The sequence below is a fragment of the Sinocyclocheilus grahami genome, unplaced genomic scaffold (genome assembly GCF_001515645.1).
Source record: "Sinocyclocheilus grahami isolate Dianchi unplaced genomic scaffold, SAMN03320097.WGS_v1.1 scaffold963.1, whole genome shotgun sequence".
Taxonomy (NCBI): Eukaryota; Metazoa; Chordata; class Actinopteri; order Cypriniformes; family Cyprinidae; genus Sinocyclocheilus; species Sinocyclocheilus grahami.
The window spans coordinates 99,800-111,456 of NW_015506142.1; the positions used below are offsets into that span (position 1 = coordinate 99,800).

Consider the following 11,657-nt stretch of genomic DNA (forward strand, 5'->3'; position numbering starts at 1 on the left):
CTATCGCTATGAGAGTGATAAACGCTATACAATACTCGGCCCCGAATGGTTGTATGAGTGAGTGTATAAATAGTGAGTGTGTGATATGAAACAGCTGTGTGCAATCAGTGCTGTGTGCAATCAGTGCAATGAATGATGGTATATGTAGTCCGGGGTGCTATGCAATAGTGTGTAGTGCGAGAGTCAATGAAAATGGAAAGGGTGACCTCTGATGGCTAGCAGACGGAAGTTCATGGACCGGATACGTAACAGACCAGACAGACCACCACGGCAGAGCAGAAGGAACAGGAAACCCCCCCGGTGAACCACACTGACCAGGAGACCATGGCAGAAACTGTAACAACGAGAGAGCAGAGACAGACAACACAGACAGAACATTGGGGTTGATAGACAAGGCTGAGCGTTCAGAGGCAGCCTCCTTGCCTGGGCCGAAACAAAGCAAGCAAAGAATTCACAAACGGCCTCCATAACCGTGACAGGACAGGATGAGGATTCCCGACGGCCTCCATAGCCGTGACAGGATGAGCAGGGAGTTCGCAGATGGCCTCCATAGCTGTGACAGGATGAGCAGGGAGTTCGCAGACGGCCTCTATAGCCGTGACAGGGCAGGACGAGGATTCACAGACGGCCTCCTTAGCCGTGATAGGACAGACAGAGAGTTCACCGACGGCCTCCATAGCCGGAACAGGACAATCAGAGAGTTCATAGATGGCCTCCTTGGCCGGAACAGGACAGGCAGAGAGTTCATAGGTGTCCTCCTTGGCCAGAACAGGACAGGCAGAGAATTCATAGGTGGCCTCCTTGACCGGAACAGGACAACCAGAGAGTTCATAGATGGCCTCCTTGGCCGGAACAGAACAGGCAGAGCATTCATAGGCGGCCTCCTTGGCCAGAACAGGACAGGCAGAGAGTTCATAGGTGTCCTCCTTGGCCAGAACAGGACAGGCAGAGAATTCATAGGTGGCCTCCTTGACCGGAACAGGAAAACCAGAGAGTTCATAGATGGCCTCCTTGGCCGGAACAGAACAGGCAGAGCATTCATAGGCGGCCTCCTTGGCCAGAACAGGACAGGCAGAGAGTTCATAGGTGTCCTCCTTGGCCAGAACAGGACAGGCAGAGAATTCATAGGTGGCCTCCTTGACCGGAACAGGAAAACCAGAGAGTTCATAGATGGCCTCCTTGGCCGGAACAGAACAGGCCACGTGATCTTCAGAAATCATTCTAATATGCTGATTTATTATTAGAATTATTAATGCTGTGCTGCACAATATTTTTTTGGGAAACTGATACTTTTTTTCAGGATTCTTTGATGAATAAAAAGTTAAAAAGAACAGCATTTATTCAAAATATAAATCTTTTCTAACAATATACTAGCAAATCGGCGGTGGAGTACGCGGCCCAGATACACAATAAAGCAACCCCCCATATGGGAAGTGCTGCAGACAGGGGAATGAGTTCATGAACAGAAGGGTTAGAGTGAGTGGGTTTGGGGATACCAGCTGTGCGTGCAGACACCAGCGGTGCATCCCTCACACTGGATACCAGACTGGGATACCGAAGGGCTGACCTTGAGAATCTGGGTGTAACAGACAGGAAGTGACAGGATTCTGCACGAACAGACGTGATGTGACATGACTTTGGATGATCAGCTGTGATGTGACGTGACTCGGAACAAACAGCTGAGACATTATGAGACTCTGGGAGATCAGCTGAGACGTGACGAGGCTCTGGCAGATCAGCTGAGACTTGACTTGACTCAGCAATGGAAACTGTGACTTGACTTGACTCATGATGATCAACTGTGACCAGACTTGACTCAGAGAGATCAACTGTGACTAGACCTGACTCATGAAGATATGTTGTGACCTGACTTGACTCCTGAAGAACAACTGTGACTTGACTTGACTCATGATGATCAACTGTGACCAGACTTGACTCAGAGAGATCAACTGTGACTAGACCTGACTCATGAAGATATGTTGTGACCTGACTTGACTCCTGAAGAACAACTGTGACTTGACTTGACTCATGATGATCAACTGTGACCAGACTTGACTCAGAGAGATCAACTGTGACTAGACCTGACTCATGAAGATATGTTGTGACCTGACTTGACTCCTGAAGAACAACTGTGACTTGACTTGACTCATGATGATCAACTGTGACCAGACTTGACTCAGAGAGATCAACTGTGACTAGACCTGACTCATGAAGATATGTTGTGACCTGACTTGACTCCTGAAGAACAACTGTGACTTGACTTGGTTCATGACGATCAACTGTGACTAGACTGGACTCATGACGATCAGCTGTGACTTGACGGGGCGCTGTTGTGTCCGCCATTTTGTGATCAGGCTCATCTGTCGCCACCATTTTGTGAGCGTAATCTAGTGCGGGGGCCATTACAGGAGTGAGTGCGGGGTCGCGTTCCTCCGTGATACCCACAGTGAATGGAGAGCCAACAGTCAACAAAGAAAAATAAAGAAAAACAACTCAGTGATGAACGCGGACCCTCGCGTCTAATCTCAGATCGCAGAGGTTGATTCAGGCCATCACAAAAAAACTCTATCAGAAGACAGTCTGGTAGATCAGCATAATGTGGTATGGCTAGAAATTCTCTAATATAGTTCTCCAGCGATCGCGGGCCTTGTTTAAGGGCTAATAATATTCTTGCAGTGTCCATACCTGGCCAATGTCCACTTGAATAGCTGCTGGATCCTTGTGTGGCCGAGTATTCTGTTACGGGGTTGACAAGACGTGAGACGTGCGGATCCATCTGCAAGCTTTTATTTAAGAGACGTGGTCAGAAACAGGCAAGGTTCAGACAATGGCAACAGGTATATAGAGGGCAAGACACAAGAATAAACCTAGGGCTAGTGTGGGTCTACGATCGGCGAACAGAATCAACAGGGTGAGACTAGAGGGATAAATCCAGGTACAAGGCAAAGGTCCAGGCAGGGGCAAACAGTATCCGAGTAGGGCAAGACGAGAGGGGGAATCTGAGATACACAGGCCAAGATCAGGACACGAGAAAACAGACAAGGCAAGACTAAGATAAGGCTATGGAAAAACTAGACAGGCTCCGTACAGTAGCTATCGCTATGAGAGTGATAAAAGCTATACAATACTCGGTATGAGTGAGTGTATAAATAATGAGTGTGTGATATGAAACAGCTGTGTGCAATCAGTGCTGTGTGCAATCAGTGCAATGAATGATGGGATATGTAGTCCGGGGTGCTATGCAACAGTGTGTAGTGCGAGAGTCAATGAAAATGGAAAGGGTGACCTCTGATGGCTAGCAGACGGAAGTTCATGGACCGGATACGTAACACTGGCAGGCAGCACAGTGCGTGACCTAAAGTCAGAGTCATTTAGGAGTAGTAGAGTGTATACTGTATGTACATGAAAAAGTTAATTTCTACTTACCCAATTTCTAATGTCCACAGACATGGAAGGCCAGTAAAATCGATTACTGATGGCATCTGTTGTTTTGATGATATCACAGTGGTCACTGATTGGACTGGTGTGGAATTAATTGAATATCTGTTTTGCCTCCTCTCTGCATCATAACACCTTGGCTAACCCACCCTCTCCCCATCTTCTTATATAATACAAAACTTAATCTAAAGGCAGTATATTTGTTTATTACTGTACAATCCATTATCTTTACACCCCAGAAGACTCATCCACCCAAGATCTACATAAAACCAAATATGCCTCAATCACCCTTCATCATGAATTTCTTTGCCCTTCTCAAAAGCACATGTTTTTGGCTTTTTGTTAAATCATCAGGGATTGTCCCAGACTTTTTTTAAATCGCACAACAAGAGGAAAGTTTTCCTATCCATTTTTGAAATCCAGCTAACAAAATATTTGGTTGATGGGCATGGCCTATTCATCAGAGGCTGTTATTTATACTATTTAATATAATTATTTAACTCAACACCACAGCTCGTTTATGTTGCTTAACAAATTGGATTAATGTAGCTAGTTAATAAAAATGTTCATTACTTCTTTTAATGTTTAATTATATGTTCCCCTCAGTGTGCAAGGATGATGGGCAAGGAACAGCTTGCCAAACACAGTATTATAAAATTTGTGTTTTTTCTTTGGTTTGGACTGTTGTTGTTCTAATCATTGCTATAACCACCTATCACATTTTTGTATTTTCCAACTTGCTTTAAACATACTTGTGTACATGTATGTAAATTAGTGTAAACAGACAAAAACATGAATTAAGGACATGTGCCAGTAGTTTCTTGCAAAATCTGCATTTAAACAAACTTTAGATACAGCTGAGTTTTAATTTGTGTTATTTATGTTTCTTTAATTTATTTTGTAATATCTTGTGTTTGTGCAGCTAGAGAAAATATGCATTCTGATAACACCTACAATGTGTAATGCATTGCTGCATGTATTTATGCATGAATAAAATTGGAAAAGTTAACTCTTCGTGTGTATGTGTGTTTAGTATAAATAAAAAATGACTTTTTTCCCCTTTTGGTCTCTCTTCTCTTAAATTGCATTTTAGTTCTCAGAAAACACCCATAAACAACATGTCTCAGTTGCTAATTCTTTTTTTTTTTTAATTGTTACAAGGCTCTTGACAAAAAAAACAACAAAAAAAAAACATGAAAAAAGGCAACAAAACAACACCAGATAACATAATTTTTTATTTTATTTTAACATGCATCTAACGACATTTGAGTTTAATTGCAGTCAATTTAGTTTAATTGTTTGGTGTTTAGTATCATCCACGTAAGCTACACAGCAAAACATTGTCATATGGACATGATAAAGTGTTCTGATAAAAGCACATGCGAAACAATGAGCATTTTAGCCTATTATGTGAATAACAAACAGCTGTACATCTAAACGGGGCGTATGAACATTCGGCTTTATTACCTTTTCAAAATAATTCATCACACATGAGCTGAAGAACAGACAACACAATCCTTTCCATTCGCTTGTTTGTAGTTCAAAAGGCCACGCCCACCGCGGAACAAATCTATGAATATTCGTACTAACCCTGCACCCTGCCCATTGGATCAGTTTATCACGGGAACCGAATATTACACAACACTGGTAACTGCATGAAGATCAGGTTCTAGTCAGTTAGATAGACTGTTTATTTGGTAAAGGTAGATAGGGGGAAAATTTGAGTGTTTGATTGCACAATTAGTTACTTGCGGTCTGTGAAGTGTTTAAGGCTGATGTTGAAAAGTTTGCTAAAGGCTTTTTCTGCTTTAACTACCTATGAGTGTAGAGATCACACTCAGAGATCACTTTGTCAGGCACTGTTTTCTTTACCTCCATATTAAATTAATGATTTAGTGTTTGTGTGTTAATTAGACGCAGCGCTCAGTGAGCGCGTTGAGAAACGTGAAGGGTGAGAGATTTTTCTTGTGTTCTTTTCGTAGTTTGTTTTCGTTTGTATTGTATTGCATTGTTGTATTTCTTTGGAATTGTATTTTATTTTGTTTGTTTGGGTATTGATGGTAACAACGGTACAATTCACAGTGTAATGGCATTGCAATAATACCCTTTAAAGTTTATCACAGTAGTGTGCTGATTGCAGTGTATCACGTGATTGCTTAATTTGTGGTGTGATTCTCTGCTTGTGAATTGGAGTAACTTATTGTGTGTAGTGGGTTTTGTATTTAAAGGGTTTATGACCTGCCTTGCCTGTGTACACCACATTATACCCTTTTTTTTACCTGTCATGTTGTGAAATGTCTTAGCATTATATGCATATGCAAGTGTAATAAGGAATAAAGTTATGTATTTTGTACACCAGCACCTGCCTTTGTCCTTTAATTAGGATATGCATGCTATTAATTGTTTAATCAGGCATTTGTCCATTTCTGAGCACGGTAAGGCACCTGAAGGCCACATTTGGCGTAGTCGGCAGGGTGTTAGGTGGTTGCTGGTGTTACCATTATTCTTTATTTATTTTCCTTTTTTTTCTCTCTGTCTTTGTCTTTTCCCCCTAAGTTTTATTATTATTGTATGTTGTGAGTTGGTGAATGGTTGATTGCTGTGCAGGTGAAAAATAAGTAAAAGGGGAGAAGGAGGCGGGAACCGGCGGACATTTAAACAATTTAATAAAATTAACAAACACAAAACGAAAGTAAAGCGGCAGCCCCTCGCGGATGACTGCCGCACACAAAACACAAAATAAAGTCCAGGCCTGGTCCTCTCTCTTCCAACACTAATCTATGAATATTCGTACTAACCCTGCACCCTGCCCATTGGATCAGTTTATCACGGGAACCGAATATTACACAACACTGGTAACTGCATGAAGATCAGGTTCTAGTCAGTTAGATAGACTGTTTATTTGGTAAAGGTAGATAGGGGGAAAATTTGAGTGTTTGATTGCACAATTAGTTACTTGCGGTCTGTGAAGTGTTTAAGGCTGATGTTGAAAAGTTTGCTAAAGCGCCTTCACATGTATCGTTGAATAAATTCACAAAAGAGCAACTCTTAAGAATCACAGAGTTTTATGAAATTAAAGAAATTAGACATTCAAAGAAAGTACTATTAAAATTTAGTTGAGATAAGTTGATGGAAAAGGGAATTTTACCAGCTGAAATAGAGCAAATTAAAGATGTCTAGGTGCAAAGCTTATCTGCTTCACAGTCTGTTTTAACTTTTGACCAACAAAAAGAGTTATTGTTATTGCAAATAGATCATGAGAAAATGAAACAACAATCTGAATAAGGTAAGCTTGAGTTAGAAAAGGCTAAAATGGAGCTGGAGTATTTAAAAGTCAAACTGTTACAAGAAAGTAAGATGAATACCAATAGTTCAGTGGAATCTGGTGCTTGTGGACGTTTTCCACTTAATAAAAATTTAAAACTTGTTCCTAAATTCAATGAACATGATCCGGATGTGTTTTTTACTCTTTTTGAAAGTGTCGCTGAAATACAAGGTTGGTCTAAAACAAATGGTGTTGTTGCAGTGCGTGTTAGTTGGTAAGGCGCAGTTGGCTTTTTCTGCTTTAACTACCTATGAGTGTAGAGATCACACTCAGAGATCACTTTGTCAGGCACTGTTTTCTTTACCTCCATATTAAATTAATGATTTAGTGTTTGTGTGTTAATTAGACGCAGCGCTCAGTGAGCGCGTTGAGAAACGTGAAGGGTGAGAGATTTTTCTTGTGTTCTTTTCGTAGTTTGTTTTCGTTTGTATTGTATTGCATTGTTGTATTTCTTTGGAATTGTATTTTATTTTGTTTGTTTGGGTATTGATGGTAACAACGGTACAATTCACAGTGTAATGGCATTGCAATAATACCCTTTAAAGTTTATCACAGTAGTGTGCTGATTGCAGTGTATCACGTGATTGCTTAATTTGTGGTGTGATTCTCTGCTTGTGAATTGGAGTAACTTATTGTGTGTAGTGGGTTTTGTATTTAAAGGGTTTATGACCTGCCTTGCCTGTGTACACCACATTATACCCTTTTTTTTACCTGTCATGTTGTGAAATGTCTTAGCATTATATGCATATGCAAGTGTAATAAGGAATAAAGTTATGTATTTTGTACACCAGCACCTGCCTTTGTCCTTTAATTAGGAGGCTCTCACTCGCGGTGCCATGCGATGGTACTGGACATCGTTGGTGGACGGCCTACCACTTCTCCGCCTCCTGACGGACGGCGATGGCTCCTCCTATTGAGGGCAGCCGGCAGCGAGTCCCCCGTTCCCTACTCCTCCCCAATCATGGTGGATGGCAGCAGGCTCCAGCCTCCTGGCGAACGGGGCCGACTCCTCCGCTCCCTCTCGGACGGCAGCCACCCCTCCTCGACCCAGGAGTGCGGCAGCGAGCTCTCGTCCCACCTTGTCTTCCATAGTTCCAGCACCACCGCCTCGGGCAGCCACCGGCGGTCTCTCCGCTTGTTCCTGCTGCTTGATCTCCTCAGCACCGCGATCCCCCTCAGCAGCGAGGGCTCTCTGACAGCGTGTCCCTCCTTCCTCCCGGGTTTCGGCACCAATGTAACACAGTTCGTAGTCACGGTAAGAAGGAGGCGGGAACCGGCGAACATTTAAAGAAAACTTTAATAATAAAACAAACACAAAATAGCACGACAGCCCCTTGCGGACGACTGTCATCCACAAACAGAACCAAAACACAAAATAAAGTCCAGGCCTGGTCCTCTCTCGTCTTTCACTGTCGTCACTCCTCCTTTTATCCTTCCAGAGCTCCTCCGTGGGACTCGAGACCGGTGAGTGGTGCAGGTGTCGCTCATCATCAATTACTCCACTGGCCTCACTCCATTCCCACGGCTCTCGGCCCCGCCCCCACTCGTCACAAAGTACAAAGAGGAAAACAGTGGTTGGCAAGAGGACGTCGTGGGAGCATCTTCACATTACCATTGATGTTGGGCTTCGAGGTCAAGATTATTGTATTTCCCATACCTATCCTGCTTGTTTATTTGTTTTAGTTTTTTCTAGTGTTTATTTGCTCTTTACCTAGATTATGTCTGAGGGGGAGCAAGACCAGATTAGAGCCCTGACAGAACAGCTTCAGCAGCTACAAGCTGATAATGTCAAGCTTCGCCAGGAAGCGGCAGCCCAGCAGAATGCAGTGGAAGGACAGGGAGGGGTAGTAAATAGCCATGATGATGGTCTTACTGGCTCAAGGTATGTCTGTCTTCCCCGTGAACGAAAATGCTCAAGGTTTTCAGGCAGTATGGGTGAGGGATGCCTTGGGGTAGAGGAAGCTCGTAGATGCTTGAATTCTAGATACATGACATTAACTGGGCAAGCTTTGTTCGTGTATGATCACTTGAAGGGGGAGGCTAGGTCTGAAATTAGGTTTTGTCCTGCTTCAGTCAGGAATGACCCTGAACAAATTTGAGCTATTTTGCTCGAAACATTTGGGTGCTAATGATGTCAGCAGGATGGGAAGACGCTGCGAGAGTTTTCTTACTCATTAATGGCCTTAATGGAGGTAGTTAAACGTAAGAACCCATCAGAAATCCATGATTATGATGAAATAATACGTGACCATTTTGCAGAGCATGTTCGTGATGGTATGCGTCGCCGAGAATTGAAATGTCTTATTAGACAACAACCTTCTATATCCTTTATTGACATTCGTAGTGAAGCAATACGTTGGGCTGATGATGGAGAGCGGTGTAATGTCCCTCGGGTTAGAGCTTACTCTTGTGATACCCATAGTGATGTAGCAGATCTGGAAGGAAAGACTAGTTCTGTGGTAGTTGAGTCTAGTAAAGAAATAAATGAATTGAAAGAGACACTGTGTAAGCAGCAAGCACAATTGGACACTATTCTACAACGGTTGTCTACTCCTGTTTAGCATGTTCCATCTAATGGCCCAAATAATCGCCCCCAACGATATCGATTTGATTCAGATGGTCATCCTATTTGTATGCAATGTGGGCAATCAGGGAATATTGCTAGACGTTATAATAATCAGGGGGGACGTACGAGCCATGGGGGAAATTGTCAGTCCACTGGGTTGCCGGGAAACTAACTGCATCTAGCGCTCAGAGCCAGGTTCTAGATGGTGATTTTGTTGGCTCACCATGGAAAGTTAATGCATCCACTGCCCATTCTACGCTTATTGGCCAGTGCCCAGTGATTAAAGTAACTATGGCAGGTGTGGATGTACCATGCCTTGTAGATACAGGTTTGATGGTGCCAACTATTACCGAGGGTTTTTTTAAGGAGCATTTCCAGTCTCAGGTCCAGGGTAATCTACAGGCATGTGGCTGGTTACAACTTAAAGCTGCAAATGGATTAGATATCCCCTATAGGGGCTACTTAGAATTAGATGTAATGATTCTGGGTAAAAATGTGCCTCGTATGGGCATATTGGTTGTACAGGATTCTCCTGATGCATTAACACAGAAAAAGAAATGCACTGTCCCTGTTTTGTTCGGGATGAATATTTTATAAGTTACCAAGAGTTGTTTAGCCAACATGGTGCTACATTGTTCCATTCCCCTTCAGCTGTAGATTTACCTGAACCTTTGAAATATGCTTTGACTGAATGCCAGATTTTTGAACAGATTCCGAATTTTTTGGTTGTGTTTCCTGTTTGCATTCCAGCTGGATCCTTTAAGCTAGTTCGAGCTTTTTGCAGGCAGGGAGTAAGTACACTTATCTCGTCTGTATTTATAGAGCCCCCTGGTGCAGGCGACTGGCAACTACCAGCAGACCTCCTGATCCCATGTGCCCTTGTAGCTCTGGGAGATGGAATTGTACATGTACCCTTAGTTAACATAGGGACTCAGGATAGATGATTACAACCTCGCACATTTTTGGGTAGACTCCAGATGGTGAGCATATGTCCCAGTAATCGACCTGTGAGTTTTTGTGAGGAAGAGATTGTTCCAGGCTCCACTCTATTTATTCAATCAGCTGTGGCAGGAAACCATACTGTCCCAGGATTTGACGAGTTATCATGGTCAAATTTGTCATGCTTAGAACAAGAGGAAGCTAAGGCTTTATTACAGAAGTACGGTGTAGTTTTTAGCCAGAACGATGGTGACTTGGGGTGTACCAATTTGATAGAACACGAAATTACTTTACTAGATGATACACCAATTCGTCAGCGCTACAGACGACTTCCCCCATCCCAGTATGATCTTGTTAAAGCTCATATTCAAGAGTTGTTGGAGCAGGGAGTGGTGCGGGCGAGTTGCAGTCCTTTCTCTTCACCTATTGTTGTGGTCAAGAAGAAAGATGGGTCCATCCGTTTGTGTGTTGATTATCATCAGCTAAATTCAAGAACAAGAAAGGATGGCATTTCCCCTTCCACGTATAGAGGAATCTTTAGATGCTCTTACTGGCGCCTGCATGTTCTCGACCTTGGACTTGGCTAGTGGTTACAATCAAGTACCGGTAGCCTAGAAAGACTGAGCCAAGACTGCATTCTGTACACCATTTGGCCTCTTTGAGTTTCAGCGGATGCCTTTTGGCTTGTGCAATGCACCTGGGACATTCCAGAGACTGATGAAGTGCATTATCGGGGATCAGCGGTTCCATTCCCTTCTCCTATATTTAGATGATGTGGTTATCTTTTCTTCATCTTTCACTAAACATCTAGAGATGCTGGAGTTAGTTTTGCAGAGATTGCAACAGAATGGACTGAAACTTAAGCTCCGTAAATGTCACTTTTTCCAGCCAGAGGTGAAATATCTTGGACATGTTATTTCAGCAGCTGGGGTTGCTATGGACCCGAGAAGAACAGTGCTGTTCAAGAGTGGAAGACTCCATCAACCGTTACAGAAGTGCGGTCTGTCCTAGGGTTTGCTTAGTATGCAGCCCCTCTCCACAAGTTGATGGCAAAATTTCAGCCCTCCAGGAAGGGATCCAGAGCCGGATCATGTGGTTCCCTTGGAGACCATTGGGACTGGAGTTGTAATCAGGCATTTGTTATTCTAAAGGAGAAGCTGATATCTGCACCAGTTTTGGGGTACGCAGACTTCACCAGACCATTTGTTTGTTGAGGTGGATGCTAGTAGTTTTGGGTTGGGAGCTGTATTGTCACAAGAACAAAAAGGGCAACGGCGGCCAATTGCATTTGCAAGTCGAGGGCTGAGACCCACGGAAAGGAACATGACTAACTATTCAGCAATGAAATTAGAGATGCTTGCACTTAAATGGTCAGTCATGGAAAAGTTT

General features: G+C 43.1%; 1 long non-coding RNA gene across 1 annotated transcript; it reads left to right on the forward strand.

Moving 5' to 3' along the window:
* Positions 1-2,957: 2,957 nt before the first annotated feature.
* LOC107564788 (uncharacterized) lies at positions 2,958-6,068 on the forward strand. Its single transcript, XR_001606285.1, has 3 exons — positions 2,958-3,131; positions 5,851-5,856; positions 6,058-6,068. It is a non-coding gene; the product is annotated as an uncharacterized lncRNA (long non-coding RNA).
* The last annotated feature ends 5,589 nt before the right edge of the window (positions 6,069-11,657 follow it).